Below are 23,560 nucleotides of genomic sequence, written 5' to 3'. Positions count from 1 at the left end.
TGATTCACTCTCCTCTCCTACCTGATCCCTTCTTCTCCAGCCTTTTCCACTTACCATCTCGCAGTTTCTTACTTCACCCCCTCCCCCACCCATCCAGCTTCACTTATTCAGTTCCATGGATGCTGCCTGATCTGCTAAGCTCTGCCAGCATTTTGTGTGTGTTGTTCTGGTTTTCCAGCCTCTGCATGATCTCTTGTGTTTCTGAATGAAAAAAAAATAGTAGATTTCAGCTGCACATAATGTACATGAATATTTTGAGGAAAGGGCATTTTAAGGATGTTAAGAGTACAATAGAATGCTATCACTTGGGAAAGATAGAGGTTAAAATTTACTTCTTTCTACATAATACCTGGAATAAAATGGGAAATTTTATATCACAGCAAAACTTCATTACAATGCAAAACTGAAGGACATGATTAATTGATGCTTAACGATAAAAATGTAACTTTTATTAAAATGTAAAGAGTGACATTTTTAAATGATGGTGGTGAGAAGAAAAGAAATTGAGCCTTGTTTCCAAGAAGAGCTTCTTGGACGCATGGGAGTTTGTGCCTCAGCGTTGGCGCGAAGGTGGCATGCAGTGTAACTGTAATTGTCTTGGATGTTTCTTTTACAATCGCAAGAACCCGTTGGACATTGATTGCCACAGGCCTGCTTACTTTGTATGGCGAGGTCAGGCGGTGGGATGGCTGTATTGCTGCGGTTGTAACTAGAACTAAGCCTCAGCCCTCAGGCTTGCATTGTCGAGTGACATCCGGGTTTGGGTGGGAGGTGGCCTCTCCTGTCGGTGCTGCTCTCTAGTGGCAGATCAGTGGAATTATAGGCTGGACTGCTAGGAACCATTAATTAGAGTCCTGATGAACAGTCTCAGGCCAAAACATTGTCTATTCTCTTTTCCATAAATGCTGCCTGGCCTGCTGAGATCCTTCAGCATTCATTTGCTAGACTTGGAACTTGGAGCTCAGGAACTTGGTCAAAAATTTGTTTCCTTAACAACCTCACAACTATGCTTTTTTATTCCCCATCCTCATTATTTTGAATGTGTGGGTATGCATTTGCACATTGGTCCCTGAGGAATGTTGTTTCATTTGACTGTATCCATGTATGGTGTGAATGACGAACTTGATTTGAATTGGTTTGCTTTTAATTTGATTTGAAGAGGTCAGAATCTGGGCCTCTGTACCTCTGCAACTGGAACCTTGGCTTCCTATCTGAAAGACCACAATCTGTGTGGTCCACAGTCTATGATCAACACTGGTGCATCTTAGAGATGTGTCCTTAACCCATTGCTTTACCCTCTCTATACCCATGATGTATGGCTATGCAAAGCTCAAATTCTTCTATAAATTTGATGATGATATAACCATTGTTGGCAGAATCTCAAATGGAGACAAGAGGGCGTGGAGCAAGATATACCAGTTAGTTCAGTGCTGTCACAGTTAAAACCTTGCACTCATCATCAGCAAGACCAAAGAGCTGAGGTCTTCAAGAAGGGCAAGATGAGGAAACATGGACCAGTCCTCATAGAAATCTACTGCACATTACAGGCCCCTTGGCCAACAATGCTGTGCCAACTGTGTAATGTACTCTAGAAACTGCCTAGAATTTTCCTACCGCATAGCCCTTTATTCTTCTAAGCTCCAAATACTGATCTAAAAGTCTCTTAAAAGACCCTATTGTATTCGCCTCTACTACTGTTGCTGGCAGTGCATTCCACGCACCCACCTCTCTGACATCCCCCTATTAGCTACTTCCAAGTATCTAAAACTATGCTCCCTCGTGTTAGCCATTTTAGCCCTGGGAATGCCTCTCATCATCTTATGCACCTCTATCAGTCACCTGTCATCATCCGTCACTCCAAGGAGAAAAGACCAAGTTCACTCAACCTATTCTCATAAAGCACACTCTCCAATCCAGACAACATCCTTGTAAATGTCCTCTGTTCTCTCTCTATAGTATTCACATCCTTCCTGTAGTGAGGTGATGAGAACTGAATACAGTACTCCCTAATGCCCTTCCCTTGGACAACATTGGTGACATGGAGAGGGGAGACTTGCAGCTTGGGCAACTGTCGGTCTTCCATTAAAAAAAAGCCTGCACCCTGGAAACTTTCCAAGGTACAAATCCATGGTCTATCAAGACTAACGGAGGCCTACTAGTGCAGAACTCCAAGTGGGGTCTAACTAAGGTCTTGTATAGCTGTGACATTACCTCACAGCTCTTGAACTCAATCCCACGGTTGATGAAGGCCATCATACCATACTCCTTCTCAACAACACTGTCAACCTGTACAGCAGCTTTGAGTATCCCATGGACATGGACCCCAAAATCTCTCAGAGCCTCCATGCTGCCAAGAGTCTTACTATTAATTTATTTTCCATATTAAAATTTGACCTACTGAAATGAACCACTTCACACTTATCTGGGTTGTACTCCATCTGTCACTTCTCAGCCCAGTTCTCCATCCTATCGATGTCCCGCTGTAATCTCTGACAACCCTTCAGACTATCCACAACACCCCAACTTTTGAGTTATCAGCAAACTTACTAACCCACCCTTCTACTTCTTCATCCAGGTCATTTCTAATGATCAGAAAGAGGAGGGGTTCCAGAACTGATCCCTGTGGAAAACCATTGGTCACTGCCCTCCATGCAGGAGATGAACCATCTACAACCACACATTGCCTTCTGTTGAAAGCCAATTCTACATCCACAAATCGAAGTCTCCTTGTATTCCATGCCTCATTACTTTCTGAATGAGCCTTGCATGGGGAACCTTATCAAATGCCTTATTGAAATACATACACACTACATCTACTGTTCTACCTTCATCAAAGTGTTTTGTTCTCTCCTCAAAGAATTCAATTAGACTCGTGAGGCTTGACCTGCCCTTGACAAAACCATGTTGACTATCCCTAATTGGATTTTGTCTTTCCAAATGTCCATAAATCATATATCTCAGGATCTTCTCCAACAACTTGCACACCACTAAAGTCAGACTCACTGGTCAATAAGTTCCTAGGTTTTCTCTACTCCCTTTCTGGAACAAGGGAACAAGATTTACAAACTTCCAATCCTCTGGTACTTCTCCCATCCCTATCGATGATGCAAAGATTATTGCTAGAGGCTCAGCAATCTCCTCCTTCACTTCCCACTGTAGCCTGGGATGTATTTCGCCTGGTCCCAGTGGCTTATCTAACTGAATACCTTTCAACAGCCCCAACACATCCTCCTTCTTAATGTCTATACACTTGAGCATTTCAATCCACTGCAAGTCATCCCCACAATTGCAAAGTTCCTTTTCACTGCTGAATAATGAAGCAAAGTATTCATGAAGTACCTCTGCTATCTCCTCCACCTCCATGCACATGTCTCCTCTATTGCACCTGAATAGTCCTATTTTCACACAGCTCATCCTCTTGCTCTTGGTAGAATATCTTGGTGTTTTCCTTAATCCTGTTCACCAAGGCTTTCTCATGGCCCTTTCTAGCTCTCCTAATTTCATTCTTGAGCTCCCTTCTAGCAACCTTGTAGTTTTCTAGAGTTCTAACAGTATCTAGTTTCTTGAACCTTTCATAAGTTTAGCTTTTCTTCATATGTAGATTTTCAACATCCTTTTACACCATGGTTCTTTTATCCTACCATCCTTTCCCTGCCACAATGGAACATGCCTTTGCAGAATGCCATGCAAATGTTCCCTAAATGTTTGACACATTTCTGCCATGCATTTCCCTGAGAATATCTGTTCCCAATTTATGTTCCCAAGTTCCTGCCTATTAGCATCATATTTCCCCCTACCCAATTAAATATTTCCCCAAATTATCTGCTCCTACCCCTCTCCAGCACTATGGTAATGAAGATAGAGATAGAGTTGTAATCACTGCCTCCAAAATGCTCTCCCTCCGAGCTTTCCTTTTATTCAAGTCACCAGCCTACAAGTAAACTCCTCAAAGTGCCCTGTCCCCATCACTGATTGGGCCTCTGGAATGTCCAAGAGATCAGACGTAGAGAGAGCAATTTCAAGTTCCTGGGTGTCAAGATGTCTGAGGAAGCTACTTGGTCTCAACATATTGCTACAGCTATAAAGAAGGCAAGGCAGCAGCTATATTTCATTAGGAGATTGAGGAGATTTGGTTTCTCACCTAAAACACTTGAAAATTTCATCAGATATATCATGGACAGCATTCTAGCAGGACGTTTCATTGTTTGGTACGGGGGAAGCTACTGCAGAGGATTGAAAGAAGCTACAGAACATTGTAAAGTTAGTCAGCTCCATCATGGGTACTGGGCTCCATAGCATCCAAGACATCTACAAGGAGCAGTGCCTCAGAAAAGTGCCGTCTATAATCAAGGACCTCCATCACCCAGGACGTGACGTCTTCTCATTGTTATCATCAGGTAGGAAGCACAGAAGCCTGATGGCACATACATTCATGAACAAATTCTTCCCCACTGCCATACAATTTCTAAATGGACATCAAAACTATAAACCTCATTTTTTTAAAAATATTTCTCTTATTGCACTGTTATTTTTCTCTATATTTATAATGTATTGCAATGATATTAGACCCAATTCTGATTTCTTAAAGTTATTAAGAAGGAATAAATTGCACAGGGTTTAACTTTATTTGTATTATGTTGTTTATCATTTTGTAACAGATGACACTTAACAGCCCATTAGTAGGAATTGAATCCCTGATTATTCCAAAAAGGCTTCAAGGTCCAATGACAAATCCAATAAATTGAGCAATTGGTTCAGGTTCTTTTTCAGTTTTGAAGAGATTTTAAACAGGTCATTCTAGCAGAAGGTCAGGTTTACTGTTGGAAGCTCTTCAAACTTTATTTCTTATTCAAAGTATTGGTTTACATGCCCAGTTCTTATGGATTCCTGTACATACAGGTTTTGAAGGGAATGAGTGGGTTGGTTGTTTGGCTAAACAAGCTGTTAAAAGCTCAACTGTGGATATAGACCTTCCATTTAGCAAATCAGAAGCTAATGGCTTGGTGGGATTAAGAATTAGGGGATTATGGCAAGATTTGTGAGATAACTGGCATAAGGGGAGACACCTTTACAGAATACATAAAACTGTTGGGTTGATAGGAGAAAGGGGGTTAAACAAGAAGGGAAGAAATTATGTTGACTCAACCCAGAATTGGGACTAGCATGCTTAATCACTTCTTATATCTTGTTGGATATCTTTGCTGTTTAGGATTTGTATTCATTATGAAATATTTGAACACATTCTTTTACAAATGTGAAGCATATAAGATTGAAAGAAATCAAATGCAGGCTTCACTATGATATTTGCGGATTGATAGTTTTCATTTTTGGGGTAATTTAGATTTCTCTTGATAAAGAATGAGTAAGGATTTTATTTCCCAATTCTCTACATCATACTCCAGTCCAGTTGGTGGCGGTAATGCACCTTTAAGTCAGACTGCCAACTGTCAAGTCAAGTCAAGTTTATTGCCATTTAACTATATACATGTATATAATCATATAATATATATAGAAATAAGAACATTTCTTCAAACTGGGATGTATAACACAGAACACATAATAACTTATGAAGGTAAGGATAAAATCTACTGATGAATCACACATAAATAACACACTAAAGTGCATAAAATTTTAAATATTGGAAGGTATGGAACAGATTAACCAATAACTCTTCAAATACAATGTGGCAGGGAGTTCAGGAGCCTACTGGCCTTGGGGAAAAAACTGTTTCTCATCCTGACTGTTCTTGTTTTTATGAATCATAGTCTCCTGGCCTGATGGTAGAAAGTCAAAGAGGATGTTGGATGGACGAGTGGGATACTTAATAATATTAAAGGCCCTGTATATGCAGCGCTCCTGATAAATGCCCCCGATGGATGGTAGGGAGACCATTAAAAGTTAGAAGAAGAAGAAAAAACTAACCATAAACCAAGATCACATTTTCCAGATGAAGACAAATAACCTGCAGATCATAAGTATCTGTAGAATTTCAATGAATAATTAACTTTCCAGTTTCCGTTTATCAGAAACAGCAAGGATGGAAAAGTTGTCTCCATAGCAATACTAGCATCACTGGTCATTTACACGACCTCGCTTCTTTTTTCAATATTCTTTTCTAATACTTCGCAGAGTGCTGTTCCACCGTCCGATAGTACTGTGCATTGACTGTGCCAGAAAATAGAGATAAGATCTTTCGATGAGACCCAGTTTCTGTTTCTGCATTGCTTCCTTTTGCCATCTACTTTCTCACCAAAAAGCTTTCTATTGAAAGATATTTGGACGTTGATGCACAATTACACATTCCGTTTGATCAAATTATGCAGTCACTATTTTATGTGTTTTGTTCAAACCATGTGTTAAAGCAAAACCACCTCCCACCCCTCCTTAATCTCCATTTGACTGGGGTTCAACCTAATTGTTAAGGAAGCAGATCACACCATCATGAAACAACACAAAACTACACTAGACTATGTGAGACAGCTCAAGGCTACAGTAGACCATGTAAAACAACACAAAATCTACACTACACTACAGACCTACACAGGACTACATAAAGTGCACAAAACAGTGTAGGGCAGTACAATAATTAATTAATTAATACATAATTAATAAACAAGACAATAGGTGCAGTACAGGACAAATTTCAATATAATAATAAATGATGTAGGTGTCAGTCTAGACTCTGGGTATTGACGAGTCTGATGGCTTTGGGGAAGAAACTGTTGCACAGTCTGGTCGTCAGAGCCCAAATGCTTCGGTACCTTTTGCCAGATGGTAGGAGGGAGAAGAGTTTGTATGAGGGGTGTGTGGGGTCCTTCACAATACTGTCAGCTCTGCGAGTACAGCGTGTGGTGTAAATGTCTGTAATGGCAGGAAGAGAGATCCCAATGATCTTCTCAGCTGACCTCACTATCCGCTGCAGGGTCTTGCAATCCAAGACGGTGCAATTCCCGAACCAGGCAGTGATGCAGCTGCTCAGGATGCTCTTGATACATCCTCTGTAGAATGTGGTGAGGTTGGGGGGGGGGGGGGGGGGGGGTTGGGGGAATGGACTTTTTTCAGCCTTCGCAGGAAGTAGAGATACTGCTGGGTTTTCTTTGCTATGGAGCTGGTGTTGAGGGTCCAAGTGAGATTCTTTGCCAGGGGAGCTCCGAGAAATTTGGTGCTCTTAATGATCTCAACAGAGGAACTGTCAATGTTCAGTGGAGAGTGGTCACTCGGTGCTCTCCTGAAGTCAACAACCATATCTTTTGTTTTGTTCGCATTCAGAGACAAGTTGTCTATCTACCACAAGTTAACAGGTCCACTGTTTCCACTCCGTCATAGCTTATTTTTCTACCAGCACATTCAGTACAGAAAACACATTGTCAGAGTCGAATAGAACTCCAAGTCTCCTTGGAGTACTATAGATTAATGGTTATGTTTCCAACGTTTTCAAATTATACTGCTGCTTCATTGCCTTTAAGGGTACTGTCTAATTCTTCCTGAATTTAGCCTGACTCTAACTTTGATTTATGAGATGGGATCTTAATGCCTATGGTGAAGAAATACTGTATGTTAAAGAAGTCCTGTTGGGAAGCCATCTCAAATGTTCAAAAGAAACACAACAGTTTTGAGATAAATCCCTTCCATCTCCCATAAGGCATATTACACTCTCTCCTCTATATCAATGGCTTTAAAGAAGACAAGAGCCACAAAGATTTTGCAAAAGCTACTGCAGAGGACGTCAGTCAACTCAGTTATGATCACCTGAAAAAGGCAGTGTGAGATTACCAAATCGAATCCTTACCAAGAGGAACTTGCTGTATAACCTCCAGCTGCTAAGTTAATCGGAAAGGGGCCTGAAGTTGGTTGAAAATGGCATTTGGAAAAAGTCCTCAACAAGCTGGTCAGGTGTTGGTTATGGTCTGTCAGCTGCACACTTAGACCAACACTGAAGCTAAAACTTGTAGAATTCCTCAGTACTTAAGCTGGGAAATCAACAGTTGAATCTACATCGAAATAACATGTGATTGAAAGAATGAAGGCTGGGCATTAATATTTTGAAAATAGACGGCAGATTTTAACAACAAAACCTTTAAATTAGGTTAATGTCTTCAATATTTGGTTGATGGCTATAAATGTGTTTACTTTTTCAAAATACTCATAACATAACATAGAAGGCTTTAAGCCATGTAGGAGAGAAGGGTTAGATTGTGGAGTAGGTTTCTAAGTCAATTCTGGCACTGTCTGTAAGAAGTTTGTACGTCCTTCCCATGACTGCCTCCCTGTTAGTAGGCCCTGAGATTAGGCTAGTATTAAATGGGTAAGTTGCTGTGCAGGCAGGGCCTGTTCTGTGCTGTATCTCTAAATAAATAAATAAATAAATAAATGGCATAATAAACACAGATCTGATACTTTTGCTATGAACAACAAACAGAATTTACTGACCCTGGTAATAAGGCTCCTGGTAAACATAGAAACATAGAAAACCTACAGCACAATACAGACCCTTCGGCCCACAAAGTTGTATCGAACATGTCCCTGACTTAGAAATTACTAGGCTTACCCATAGCCCTCTATTTTTCTAAGTTCCATGTACCTATCCAAAAGCCTCTTAAAAGACCCTATCAAATCTAACTCCACCACAGTTGCCAGCAGCCCATTCCACGCACTCACCACTGTCTGAGTAATAAACTTATGCTTAACATCTCCTCTGTACCTGAAACCTATGTTCCTAAAACCTGTACCAGCACCTTAAACCTATGTTCTATCATGGCAACCATTTCAGCCCTGGGAAAAAGCCTCTGACTATCCACACGATCAACACCTCTCATCATCTTACACACCTCTATCAGGTCAACTCTCATCTTCCTTCACTCCAAAGAGAAAAGGCCGAGTTCACTCAACCTATTCTCATAAGGCATGCTCCCCAATCCAGGCAACATCTTTGTAAATCTCCTCTGCACCCTTTATATGGTTTCCACATCCTTCCTGTAGAGTCCACCAGAACAAAATTGTAGTTGCAACAAAATTGGACAGCTTGGCCTGCACAGGGAGGCACTTCCCAGTCTCCACCCAGCTAACGCAAGTCTCCTACCTTTCATTTTCAACTCATCACCTACAGCCTATTTAAACTTAGCTCCCATCCACAATATTTGTTCACTCATGCGAACCATCCAGTCTCAACCACTTTCTCCTAGCCTTTATTTGCCTTCTCATGTTAAGTAGCCATTCTCTTTCATTTTGCAGCTCCTCGTGGCTTGTTATTTTGCAGTTTAATATTAAAGCTATCACTCACTGCTGGATTGCCTCTGTACTGTGCACTTGGGTTAAACTTCCTTTAAATTCCTGACATGGAGAGGGTGTTGAAAATGACATATGACATTCTTGCCTCACCATCTGAATGTAAAATTGCCAAGTTACAATGCAGCTGCATGGTTTGGTTCAGCTACGTTTGGAGCACCACACTCTGTTCTGGTCATCATATTACAGCAAGAGAGGCTGTAGAAGAGGGTAATCAGAATAATGCCTGTATTGGACTGTATTAACCAAAAGGAGCGGTTGGAGAAACTTGAATTGTTTTCGCAGGAAACAAGAAGCTGAGGAATAGCCTAATAGAAATATGTTAAATAATGAGGCGGGTGTCTTTCCCAGGATGGAATTGCCAAATATTAGAGTGCATAGCTTTAAGATGAAGAGGGGAAAGTCTAAAGGAGATTTACAAATCATTTCCTTCTGTTTTCCTTTACACAGATGGTTGTAGATGCCTGAAATCAACTGCTGGTGAACTGGTAGAAAGCAGATATAAAGTAACATTTAGAAAACATTGGACAGGCATAGATATATATATATACTCAGTGGCCACTTTATTAATTACAACTGTACACCTGCTCATTAATGCAAATATTTAATCAGCCAACCATGTTGCAGCAACTCAACACATAAAAGCATGCAGGCATGGCCAAGAGGTTCAGTTGTTGTTGAACCCAAACAACATAATGAGGAAGAACTGAGATCTAATTGACTTTGACCATGGAATAATTGTTGGTGCCAGATTGGATGGCTTCAGTATCTCAGAAGCTGCAGATCTCCCGGGATTTTCATGCACAACAGTCTCCAGAGTTTACAGAAAATGGTGTGAAAAACAAACTAAAAAAAAACACCCAGTGATCAGCACTATAAGAGAAAGTGCCTTGCTAATGAAAGAGTTCAGTGAAGAATGGCCAGACTGATTCAAGCTGACAGAAAGGCAATAGTAACTGTGCATTCCAACAGTGGTGTACAAAAGAGAGCATCTCAGAACACATAACGGGTTGAATGTCAAAGTGGATGGGCTACAGCAGAAGACCATAAACATGCACTCAATGCATGTTTGTTTGTGTTTATTAAGTACCTGCTTTAATAGGCACAGGAGGTACTTAATAAAGTGGCCACTGAGTGTATGAACAGACAGCGAATTGCTGTGCAGGCAAATGGATCATTTAAATTGGCATCATGGTTAGCACAGTGATCCTGCGCCAGGCGTCTGCTACTGTGCTGTGTTATGTTCTAGATTATGTTTCAATTACCTCATCGCAACAATCAGTGTCACGAAATCCTGTTGTACTCCCTCTAAGACAAGCAACTCAGAAATCCTTCCTTGGATAAAATGATCCTTAAGTGATCTCACTAATGTTCCATGAGATTCAAACAAGACTTCTTCACACACACTGTAACCTCTTTGTTAAATACATTAATGAGTAAAAAGCTTACAAGCAATCACGTTTATTATTTTCTAATCTCCAGAGCCAATTCAAAAATCACAGGTATTCTTAACACTAACAACCAGCAAATGAACTTATGCTCCTCATTTCAACTAGGCCAATAATTATCTTATTTCCAAAAGGTTTCGGTACCTCTTTGTACCTCTGATATTTAAATTTTCTCCACATTTAGATAATAGTCTTTACTTTTGTTCCTTTTACCAAAATGCATCATCATAAATTTCCCAACATATATTCCATCTGCCACTTACTTGCCCAGTCTTCCAATATGTCGAAGTCCTTCTGCAATTACATTGCTCCCTCAGCACTACCTACCCCTCCCCCTATCTTCATATCATCCTCCTCAGAGCCTCCAGGTGGTCATAATCAGAGATTCTCAAGAGTGAGTGGTAATGTTACATTTCTTTATGGACAGTTGGATCACATCCTTGAATGTTTTCCCTTGTCCATCTCTCACTGGACGAAACAGAATACAGAGTGAAAAAATAAGCAGCTGCAGGAACTCTGTGAGTCAAGCATCATCTGAGGTGGAAAGGAATTTCTAATGTTACAAGTCGAAACTTGGCTTCAACCCATTGCTGAGGTGTCTTTAATCCAGAGGGTAGCTAATGTTGTTTCTTTATTTTACAGCAGAAATAAGCTATCAAGTATCTATAGGGCAGGGATTTTATGGCAGGCTAAGGGAAATTATGGAAGAAATCCTAAGGAATAATATTTATTTATATTTCAAAAGGCAAGGCCTATTCAGCAATTCAGCATAGTTTTGTGCAGATGGAATCCTGCCTCACTGCTCTGAGTGAACTCCTTCTAAGAAGGAAGCTGAGAAGACTAATGAAGGCAAGGTGATGGATATTGTTTATTATATGGATATTAATAAGGTATTTGACAGGGCGCAGCAGGTAAGCTGGTCCAAAAGGACATGTAGGTACTAGCTAAATAGATCTGAAAGTGGTTTAGTAATAGAGAATAGTAATGAAAAGATGCTGTTCTGATTGGAGTTCTTTTACCAGCGATGCACTGCAGAAATCTGTACTTGAAATCCTTGAAGTCTGTGATATATTAAAGATTTGGATATGAGTGAAGGAGGTATATTGAGCAAGTTTAAGTTGGTGGTGTTGTGGATAGCTGGGAAGTTCATTTAAGGCTACAGTAGCATATACAGTAGATCAGACAGAAAGCTTGACAGAGCATTGACAATCAAATTTATTAGAATTTTTAAACAAAGTGCAAGGTGATGGATTTTGGGAAGTCAAACATGGGTCAGACATATATGGTAAATAGCAGGACACTAATGAATGTTAAAGAACAAAGGGATTTCAGACGATGGGCTGAATAGCCTACTTCTGCTTCTCTATCTTATGGTATAAGTCCATAGTTCCCAGAGAGTCAAAACAAAGGAAGACAAGGAAGTGAAAAGAGCACATAGTATGGTTGTATTCACAGGCTGGGGCATCGATAATGTAAGTTAGAATATTAAGTTGCAATTTCATAAAACACTGGTTAGACTGTACTTGCTGCTTTGTATGCCACGCTTTCAGAAAAATGTAATTGTGTTGTGGAGAGCAGAGGAAATTCAGCAGGATGTTGCCTGGAATGGAGAACGACAGTTACAAAAAGAGATGGGATATGCTAGATCCCTTTTCCCTGGAGTGGAAGAAGCTAAGGGGGTAACCTAAAAGAAGTAAAATTGCAAAAGGCAAAGATACAGTTGTTGGTCAGAATCTTTTCCTCATGCTTGGGATATCAAAAACAACAGGACAAAAGTTTAAGGTGAGAAGGTAAGCCCTAAGTCCTTCTGCAATCACATTGCTCCCTCAGCACTACCTGCACCTCCACTCATCTTTATATCATCCTCCACAGTGCCTCCAGGTGGTCATAATCAGAGATTCTCAAGAGTTAGTTGTAATGTTGCATTTCTTTATGGACAGTTGGATCACATCCTTGAATGTTTTCCTTTGTCCATCTCTCACTGAGTGAAACAGAATACAGAGTGAAAAAAAACTGAATAGCTAGAGGAACTCTGTGAGTCAAGCATCATATATGTATTTTGTTTTTGTTCATAGTTTAATATGTAGAATGCTCTGCGAGAGGAGGTAGTAGATTCAGATACAATCATTCTAACAGACATTTAGGCAGACACTTAACTAGGCTAGGATTAAAAGAAGACAAGACGGATTGGTGTAGATAGATTAAACGTTTGATATGGCTTGGTGGCAAAAAGAATCATTTCAGTGCTGTATAACCCTATAACTCATTAACAGTGCTTTGAATGCCCTTTAAGTTTAGTGAACTCAGCCCTCCGAGAGAATAAATATCTCCTCTTCTCTGCCTCATGTGAGTGACTCCTTACTTTTCAGTAGTGATCCCTTAATTCTGTATTCTCACACTAAAGAAATCATTCTGTCCACATTCACCCTGTTAAAACCCTGCAGTCTGTACTTGTATAGTTTATCATGATCAGATTTAAGACACTTCATATTTAAATAACTCACTCTTGAACTCAATATTGAATTTTATCATATTCTCTTCATTTTTCCCAAGAGGCCCCTTTACTATAACATCATTAATTAATCCTGACTCACTGCACAATACTGGATGTAAAATAAGCTGCTCCCCAGTTGGTTCTTCTACAGAGTGATCCAGAAAACAATCTTGAATATATTACATGAATGTCTTCCACTTTATCGACAGAATTTAGATTTATCTACTCAGTTTGAAGATTAAAGTTCCCAGTGAATACTGCATTATTTTCTGTACTACTATTTTCCTAATTTGTACTCTGCCTACATTGCTGCAAAGGATACATGTGTTCAGCAGCACTTACCAGATCAATCATACCTCTGGATTTGCTCTACTTGCATCAGTTCCTTATGGTCTTTATCATATATTTTACAGTCAGGGCTACCTATCACCCCCTCAACCAACATCCCTGCTCACCCCAAACTTAGACTCATTTTTGAGTTGTCCCTCTCCTACCAAATGTATCCTAGAATAATTTGTTGCTACCTTCAGTTACTGTACACTACTCTAAAATCTCTACAATGACTATGGTTTTAACCCATTATTTTCTGTCACTTCATCTACTTTGCTGCAAATGTGAACAATATATCCAGAAATAGTTCTGGACCTGTTCTCTAGAATTAGCCATTTCTCCAGCTAAGCTATTCTAGCTGGTTTCAAACTAGAATCTAACTGAAAATGTGGGAAGTGGTGCTAGTGAATCTTGTTCATGAAAATGAAGTCAAATCAAATCAAATTGGGCTAATTATCACTCAGTCAGTTTGATGTAGGCTATCATCAGCAATGCTATACAGTGGTACCATTCACCAAAGATCTACTCACTGGTGCACAATTTGTCATGGGCTTTGTCCGCACGTGGATCAAAGACTTGAATTCCATAAGTGAGGTAAGAACAAATGCCCTCAATGGCATTTGCACTTTTGTGAAGCTAAAGTCAATTGGCATCTAGAGGAAAACAGTCATTGAAGACATACCTCAGACAAAGGATCAGGGTTGTACTTGTCAAACAGGAAGTTATCCCATCTCTAGGACATCACTGCAGGAAATCCTTAATCAGTGTTCTAAGTCAAACCATCTTCTACTGCTTCATCAGAAACAAGAGAAAGTCTGCAGATGCTGGAAATCCAAGCAACACAGACAAAATGCTGGAGGAACTCAGCAGACCAGGTAGCATCTATGGAAAAAAGTACAGTCAAGGTTTCAGGGCGAGACCCTTTGGCAGGTCCTGCATTTTGTGTGTATCCACTGCTTCATCAATATCCTATCTTTAATATGGTCAGAAGCTGAGATATTCACAAATGATTGCACAATACTCAATTCCAATAGCAAATTTTTGGCAAATTTTAATTTACTTTTATTTAATTTTATTTAGGGATACAGCAATATAATAGGCCCTTCTAGCCCAATATGTCTACATTACCCAATTACAGCTTGTGACCAATTAACCTATTAACCTGCATGGCATTGCAATGTGAGAGGAAACTGGGGCACCAAGAGGAAACCTATGTGACCATGGGGAGAACATAAAAGATCCTCAGAGACAGCAGTGGAATTGAACCTGGGTCATTGGCGTTGTAACAGTATTACACAAACTGCTATGCTACCAAGCTGCCTCCATTTCTCAATGAACTAGCTCTACGCTCTAACTGCAAATAAGTAAAAAACTGGGATCTTTCTGGTCATTAACAAAGCACCATGCTGCTGCAGAACTACACTCAAATTCTACCCACCCACCGTAACACCTTTCGTTCTTCTCCAGTAACTAGATTTGGGAATGCAGCTCCCCCTTCTTGATGTGCTGCAAGCTTAATAAAGCCCTCAGCTCAACAACACTTGCAAGAAAACTCCTCAGGATGCAGGGGTTGTAAATGAGGTCATGAGCATGCCCATAATTCAAGCAGTTTTCACAAATTTGCACACATTACATTTTCAGCGTAGCAGGTGCACTGCCATTTTGAGCTATGCTCTCTCAGTGTAGCTAATTAATCACATACTTGATCAATTTATATCTGAAGTCTTAAAATAACTTGATCTAGTGTTAAAGTCAGCGTGAGTACATGCATCCCTCCATTTCTTTATGATATAACATTATTTTGCAGTATGTTTTAAAATTGCATATGTACTTTTATTCTGCTTTCCTGCGGCACTATACTTTCAGCCTTGTCCTTTATTCGTGTTCTGCTGTCAGCCCAGATGTACACACTAACTCCACTCCTTCTCAACCAATATCAGATCTTTCCTGCTCTACTCTTGAGCCCCTTTCACTTTACCCCCAGTCATTCCCAATGTATTTTTGATTATTGCCTAAAAAAAGCTAAATTTTAAAAGGAATTTCCAACATCATAATTTTAAATCAGTTTGATGGAAAATGCTGAATAAAACTGCCAACATAAACTGTTTAAGACAGAAGTTGTACAGTGCTATCAGTAAGATTTATAGCTGGAGTGTGCAGTTTATTGCCTTTTTCTATTGTGGGCTACAAATCTACATTCACATCGTGATGAGCTCTGCACATGTCTGTAAATACAAGTGCACAGTGCTCTACTCCAAGGTGGTAAATTATAATTGTTTTGAAAGCTTGCTTTTAAATATTCACTTTCTAAATACCTTTGAAAAACAGACTGCCTGTTACTGTCAAATTAAGAATCAAATTGACTTGGAGGTAATTAGCTGCCTTCACTTTCAGTTCTCTAAAATATCTCACTGAATAATATAAAAAGAGTTAAAGCTTGCAAATACTATTTAAGTAACTGACCCCAGTCTGAGGATTATAAATTAGAAATAATCAGGAGTACACAAGAGAGTTGAGATATGCTGGCAACTGAACTTTAATGAAAGCAATTACCTTTGTAAACAGTTACAAGATCAACCAATTCACCATCAGAAGAGTTATTGAAGATGGAAGGAGGCAGGGAACTCTAGTTATGCCTTGAACGGAGAGACTGTCCATGACTACCAGAGGCAATTTGACAGCCTTCGGTAGAAGAAGGAAAATCAATACGAGGGTGGCTCCGGCAAGTCCTGCCTCTTGAGCAAAACTGAAATACAAGTTGAAATATAGCTGTCCAGATCTTGTTTGACCCAAATATCTGACTCTTGATAGACACCCATTACCATCAGGTTTTTAATTTGTCCCTGTGCCAATTCTATCACTTTCAAAAATGATTTCCAATTAAAGATCTTTAGACTTGACTACAAAGACATCTATTTTGTCTCATTCCTTTGAGTATACTATGTACTTATTGTACCAAGAACTAGTAAAGAGTGTCTAGCATGATTTTTCAGGAAAATACCATTGTATTGTAGCGAGATTTTCTGAAATCCTTCATCATACACTTCCAATAATATAAGTGTTACTGCAACTTGAGTGACAAATTCAGATTTAATATCTTCTCTCCAGATAAGTTTACCACTTCACACTATTACTTTCTGCTTACGTAATGTACAAATAACTGTGTTTTACTGCCTTAATTTGTTGTACAGTTTATTTTTCAAGTTGTTCCTCTGAGAAAAATATACATTGAATTATCTTCCAACTTTAATTGATTCCTCACAGACCTGTGACCCAGCATCCTGTGCTCATCTCCACGTTTCCCAACTAACAGGATTTATGGGCTTCTGGATATCCTTACCTAAGCAAGCCAGTTCCAGGCAGCCATGACAATATACACATACTGTTAGATAATTACTATAATTATGGTACCTCTGATAATGCCAGTGTTTTTGAATGCTATGGCCTGCAATGTACTGAGCAGCAGTCTTCGTTCTAAATGCCAGCAGAAATAAATGTGTCTTAACAACAGCATTCATTTCTTATATCAGTGATTTCCTCAATATCAGAGTTCTACTTAAACTACAGAAAAATCATCTCAGTAAGTTGGAGAGCCCCAATTCTAATACATATCATCTTATATACCTCCTGCAGCTCATTCATAAGCCTTGGTTTGGTAGTTCCTTTATTTCGTATTTATGCACCAAGTGAAATTTTGTTTAATATCATGCCCCATCAGTGGAGGTGCATATCCCAATCTAATGCATTAATGTGCTCTATGGAACTCCTGAATTCATACTTTCTGTTTTGCATGGGTGTACAGGCAAATCTGCATAAAACTGAGAATATGACACTCCTGTGCTGCCACTTCCTCCTGTTCGGCAATAATTCAATGTTACTTTTTTAGCCCATATTGTTGTCTCTGTGTCAACAGTTTAGTTGTCATCCCCTATGCTGAGGTAGATCTTTTTGCTTAATAGACACACTGCTAGCAAGTTGTCTTATAAAAACAGCAGGGTGGTGTCACGGAAAACCATTTGTTGCACTTGGATACACTGCATTTCAACAAGATCATTAAAAAACGATTTAAAACTACAAATACGGTACATACTGTATATGAATAGACTTATTTACATAAAAAGTATATCGCTATTCATGTAAAGGCTCTCAGAAATACTTTACGAGTAAATAAAACCATGTGTTCAATATTGTAAAAATAAAGACACTGGCTGAACAAACATTGGAATCACAATATTCAAATGACCATGCATGAGACTTTATTTACAGTTGAAAATTATAAAATTTATCCTAACCTTGTAGTGAAAGTCAGTCAGACCACACAGATATCAGTACAAATTTCCAGTTGCTGTACTAAGACAAGGATATAGAGGGTTGTTAAAAGAAACATGAGCTTATTGATTTACATACAGATCAGAGTGAGAAGTAGAAGAATTTTAAAATTATGAATAGATGACAGAAGAAATGATAAACATTTTCATTTCCGGAGAAAAGAATACGAAAATGTCATCAATTTTAGATACTAGGAAGTCCAACAGAAATGTTCAGAAGAAACATTTTTTAATAACCAGAATGGATTAAAATATGCAACTTGCTAATTCAAATTGATTTAAGAAAACTGTGTGGAGATGTTGAAGGAAAGACTGAACGAGTGCTTGTGGAGAAATTAGCAGTTTTGGCAGCAGAGTGAGCAATGACATGAGGAGGCCTGAGTACAGCGTAAACAGTGGCATGGAATGGTTGAGTCAGAAGACCAAAGTTAAAACCAGACTGCATTCAGAAAAGGGAAATGCAAAGTTAATGAAGTGACACCAAGTATTTCACACAAAACACAGGAAGACTGCAAGGAAACAGTTGCAGAAGAGGACATCTGTCTTTTAGGTCAACCCAGCATTCAACACAACCCAGGAGATGTGCACTAAATTTCAACTCCTTTTTGAGCCAAGTCCACATAACCCACAATTCACAAAATTTTCAAACATTTTTCCTCCTATTTAAATACTTCCAATGATCTAGCTTCAACAGCATTCCAGAGATTATCTATCCTCCCTGAGTAGGAATTCCTACATAACTCAGTATTAATGTACCAACTGCCCTTTCATCCAACTATACAAATGAGTCTTACAAGTAAAGGTGACCAGGGATTCTGTGAACAGTAGTGCACAAGACTTCCAGACGTTGCACCACAAGCTTGATAATCGTCTTGGAAGTAACAGTTATATCCTACATTGGCAAGGGGCCAAAATGTTTATTCAGATATACACCCAAAAGACACCAAAGGTAATTGACTGTGGAGATTAATGTAGAGGCCCAGTTTTGGAGACATGGACATACTGCAGCAAAGAATCTCCTAGGTTTTCAGTGCTACTGAATGAATATTTAATTCCCATATCTTAACAACTACATCACTGGCATAATCAGAATCAGAATCAGGTATGTGATGTGAAATTTGTAAACTCAGCAGCAGCAGTTCAATGCAATACATAATCTAGCAGCGAGAAAAAATATACATAAAATAAAAATAATAATAAATAAACAAGTAAATCAATTACATATATTGAATAGATTTAAAAACACATACTAGAACAGAAATACTGTATACTTAAAAAGTGAGGTAGAGTCCAAAGCTTCAATATCCATTTAGGAATCAGATGGCAGAGGAGAAGAAGCTGTTCCTGAATCACTGAGTGTGTGGCTTCAGGCTTCTGTACTTCCAGCCTGATGGTAACAGTGAGGAAAGGGCATGCTCTGAGATCCTTAATAATGGATGCTGACTTTCTGAGACACCGCTCCCTTTGTAGACTAGTACTCAAGATGGAGCTGACTAGATCTACAACTTTCTGCAGCTTCTTTTGGTCCAGCGCAGTCACCCCTCCATACCAGACAGTGATGCAGTCTGTCAGAATGCTCTCCATGGTACAACTATAGAAGTTTTTGAGTGCATTTGTTGACATGCCAAATCTCTTCAAACTCCTAATGAAGTATAGCAGCTGCCTTGCCTTCTTTATAACTACATCGACATGTTGGGACTAGGTTAGATCCTCAGAGATCTTGACACCCAGGAACTTGAAGCTGCTCACTCTCTGTACCTCTGAGGAACACTGCTGGAGGAACTCAAGCAGCATCTATGGAGGCAAATAGATAGTCAATCGTTCAGCTCGTGATCCTGCAGTAGTACTGAGAATAAAGAGGGAAGATAACCAGTATAAAAAGATGTGAAGAAAGGGTGAGATAGAGCTGATGAGTGGTAGGTGGGATTGGGTAAGGTGCTGGATGATGGATAGGTGGAACCAGGTTGGGAGAGGAAGGAGGGAGTTTTGAAACGAAGATTGGTGAGCGATAGGTGAAAAGAGAAAAAGGGAAAACAGCAATGGATATTCTCCAGCCTTTACCTCTTTCACTAATCAACTTCCTAGCTCTTTACTTCACCTCTTCCCCTTCTCCCAGTTTCACCTTTCACCAGCCACCCTGTATTTCTTCCTCCCCTGCCCCCACCTTCTTATTCTGAATTCTCTCCCTCCTTTCCAGTACTGATGAAGGGAAGGGTCTCGGCCCAAAACGTCAACTGTTTCTTCTCTTCCATAGATGCTGGCTATCTGCTGAGTTCCTCCAGCACTTTGTGTGTGTAACAATGGAGCTTGGTGTGGGGAAAGAAGATGAAAGATTGAGACAGAGTGTATGGAAGAGACAGAGCCATCCAAACATAATGAGCTGTTACTGCGGCTGTAGAAATCAACAAAACTGACATGATTAAAGATGATGGCATTTTGTACATAATCCTATCTAAAATTCCACTCCACACTTATGCTATAATGTCTTTATAGACTGCTGATGTGTGAATATGTACTGTATAATTTAACCACTCAAGGCATCCAACCTTCCTCTTGGGACTTTTACCTTTTCAATAGTTTGGTTAAGTATTGCAGAAACACAAGAAAAGCATCACAGCTACAGTAAAGACAGCAAATCATCACTTGATTTCACACTATTGGCTATTCTTAAGACAGTTTTTAAGTTAAGGATACTACAACCTGTAATGATGAGATACAAAGCACGAGTGACTACACCATAGGCCAAAGAAGAAACAGGTCATAAGCCAAACTGAAGGATGCCACACATCTCCTTCAACAGCCTACTGACCCACAGTGTCACATTCAGGGAACTATGAACACGGACCCTTAAGCCTCCCAGTCCACAAATATCCCTTGGTACTCTATCATTTAATGTATCCCATTTCTTTCATGTGAACCTTGTCACCTATCAGCCAGCTTCCTTGTACTAAGGTAGTGTACTCTAAAATTAAGGTATCTCGGCTTAGAATCTTTGAAGTTGTTCTCCAAACTAATATGAAGTTTTCTCTGATACTAAGTACCTTCAGAATCACAGAGAAAGCAGGACAAAAGTCAACCCATAACCTAATTGTAAATCATGAATGATCCCTTTGGGATAGCACTAATGGGAGCAGGGAAATGGGGACACACCCTCTTCTGACTGCTAAGCTCATGCAAAGAATCATAATATGCCTGTTCTACAGGCATTCTAACCAAAATGCTGCAACTTGCCTTTAAAATGTACTCACATTTCATTATCATCCAAACAATCCCGCAAATTCAAAAACGTTGCTCTCAGAATCTTGGAATGAGAACAATAAATAAATCAAGTTTCCTTTTAAAGAGAGAGCTAGGGAAAAGAAAATTTGGCCCAGACCCCTTGGGAAGCTTGGGAATTACTATATGCAATTATCCAAATGAATAATTGCTTCACTTTGATCTTAAAAACTGTAACATTATGAAGTGTAAATTTTGTTGATCACTTGTGTCCAATCTGGTATAAAATGGATAAATCCTACAAGGCGCAAATATAGCTCTTTCTGCTTACTGCTTCATGGTTCATGCAAGTTGGGTGCAACATTGTCTTTTATCTGATTTGATAGCGTAATATTTATTTCTTATTACTGAAATCTATATAATAAATTATTATAGTTCTGTCAGACTCTGGGCATCCAAAATTATTTCAGACATCCCTTCCCTTGTATCCTCATTGTCCATTCAACAGATCTAAACAGTTGAAATTATATTACCAGTAGGATTAATGAATGAGGCACATGGTAAAAGAAAAATTCTTATACTAATTAGTGGAGCTGCATAAAAAAGAAATTAACTTTATTATGAAGTTATGACATTGGTTCCTATTGGCAAAATGGATTCAGAAATTGATGCAAAGTTTATCATAATTTTTCCCCATCTGCAGGTCAAGAAATCCATGGCAGGTTATTTCAGAATGTGTATCCGCCATGTGTCACTGCCTTACAGCAAATTATCTTCACAAATCAGCTTTTAATCGTGATGAAGGCATCATTGTCTATGTTCCCTATGACTGCAGCTATGTCTATGAAAGCTGTATCTTCCAAAAATAGGTAGATTGTTCACATAAATATCATGATCTTTCACATGCAGTAATCCAAAATAAAAAGAGTCAATATGTTGATAGGAAGAATCTTAAATTTTCCAAAGGCATGATTCACACTAGTACAAAAAAGACTGAGATCAATGGAAATCAAACTGATATTCCATGTCTTGTTCAAAGCTCAGTAATAAACTCCAAGATTTTTCTTCGAAACTGAAGTGAATATCATTGAAATCAAACCTTCCTGGATGTTAGCTAAGCTCTGTGTGAAGGCACTTTCCTCTAAATTTGAATGTTCTGCACAAGTTTTACATACAGTATATCTCTGCCAGTGACAATTATACTAGTTTTTAATCCCTTCATTGACACATGATTCAAAGTTCAAAAATATGACAGTAACAAAAAAGAAATTGATGTTTTTAACAATGCTTATATGGGATGATCACAAAACAACCTTTCAATTCTAAGCTTTCCTTTGTTCCAAATGGTTTTGGCCATAACATTCCCAGATCATGAACAAATTGGGAAGATCATCCTCTTAATTTCCTGAGCTAGATTGCAGGCTCTTTATAAATACCTCCAAAAATTTCACACACTGACCCAGACCAGAAGATTTTCTAAGGTTATGTAGGATATGTAGGTTATCTGGAAAAATGGGCAAAGGATGGAATTTGAATTGGGCTAATAAAAAGTTATGCATTTTTGAAGGTAAACCAGGACAAGACAGACACAGGGTGCTGCAGAATACTGTAGAACAGGGAGACTTGGAAGTGAAAATATATAGTCCCCTCAAAGTGGTGACACAGGTAGTCAGTCAAATAAAGAAGGGATACGGCAGGCTTGCCTCTGTTGGTTGAAGCACTTTCTGGTCACTGCATTATAGGAAGTAGATGATTAAGATGAAGACAATATAGAAAAGATTCACAAGGATGTTGCCACTTTTGGAGGGCTTGAGTTGTTAGGGGTGATTGGATAGGCCTGGAGCAAATAGTAGGGGTATCTAAAATTATAGGGCATAGGGTTAAGGTAAGAGAGGGGCGATCTAAAGGAGGTCTGAGAAGAAAATTTTTTCATACAGTCACAGATGATGGTGAGGACAGGAACAGTAACAACATCTAAGAGACATCATGGTTTGCAGTATCAAGTACAAGAGATGGAAAGTTATGCTACAGCTGTAGAAAAATTAGCTGTAGATCAGTTAAGCACTTTTGTCAGCATGAACGTGTTGGCTCAAAGGGTTAATGGAAACTATAAAGAAAATTCTTTACTGGTTAGAATCCGGAGACTTCAACAAAGAAAAATATTTTGGTACTGGAGACCAATCATCTTGGCTGGTGTCATTACTGGAGAAGATCTTCAGGATGTAGTATCCTAGTCCATTCTATTTCAGCTGCCCCATGACTTACATAAGAAAGGTGATATTCATTCCTGATTACATAATGTTCAGTTCTATTTACAACTTTTCAAATAACGCAGCTGCCATTTGCATTAAGTCCCACTCAATATCCAGGCTTAGGTTAACACTGACATTCATCATAGATGCAATTTCAATGTCATGCAATTATCTTCAACAAATGAGCAAGTTTCCTCATGGAATGGC

Source organism: Hypanus sabinus, chromosome 6 (genome assembly GCF_030144855.1).
Source record: "Hypanus sabinus isolate sHypSab1 chromosome 6, sHypSab1.hap1, whole genome shotgun sequence".
NCBI lineage: Eukaryota > Metazoa > Chordata > Chondrichthyes > Myliobatiformes > Dasyatidae > Hypanus > Hypanus sabinus.
The sequence above is the reverse complement of the archived record's forward strand: the minus strand, read 5'-3'. Positions refer to the sequence as shown.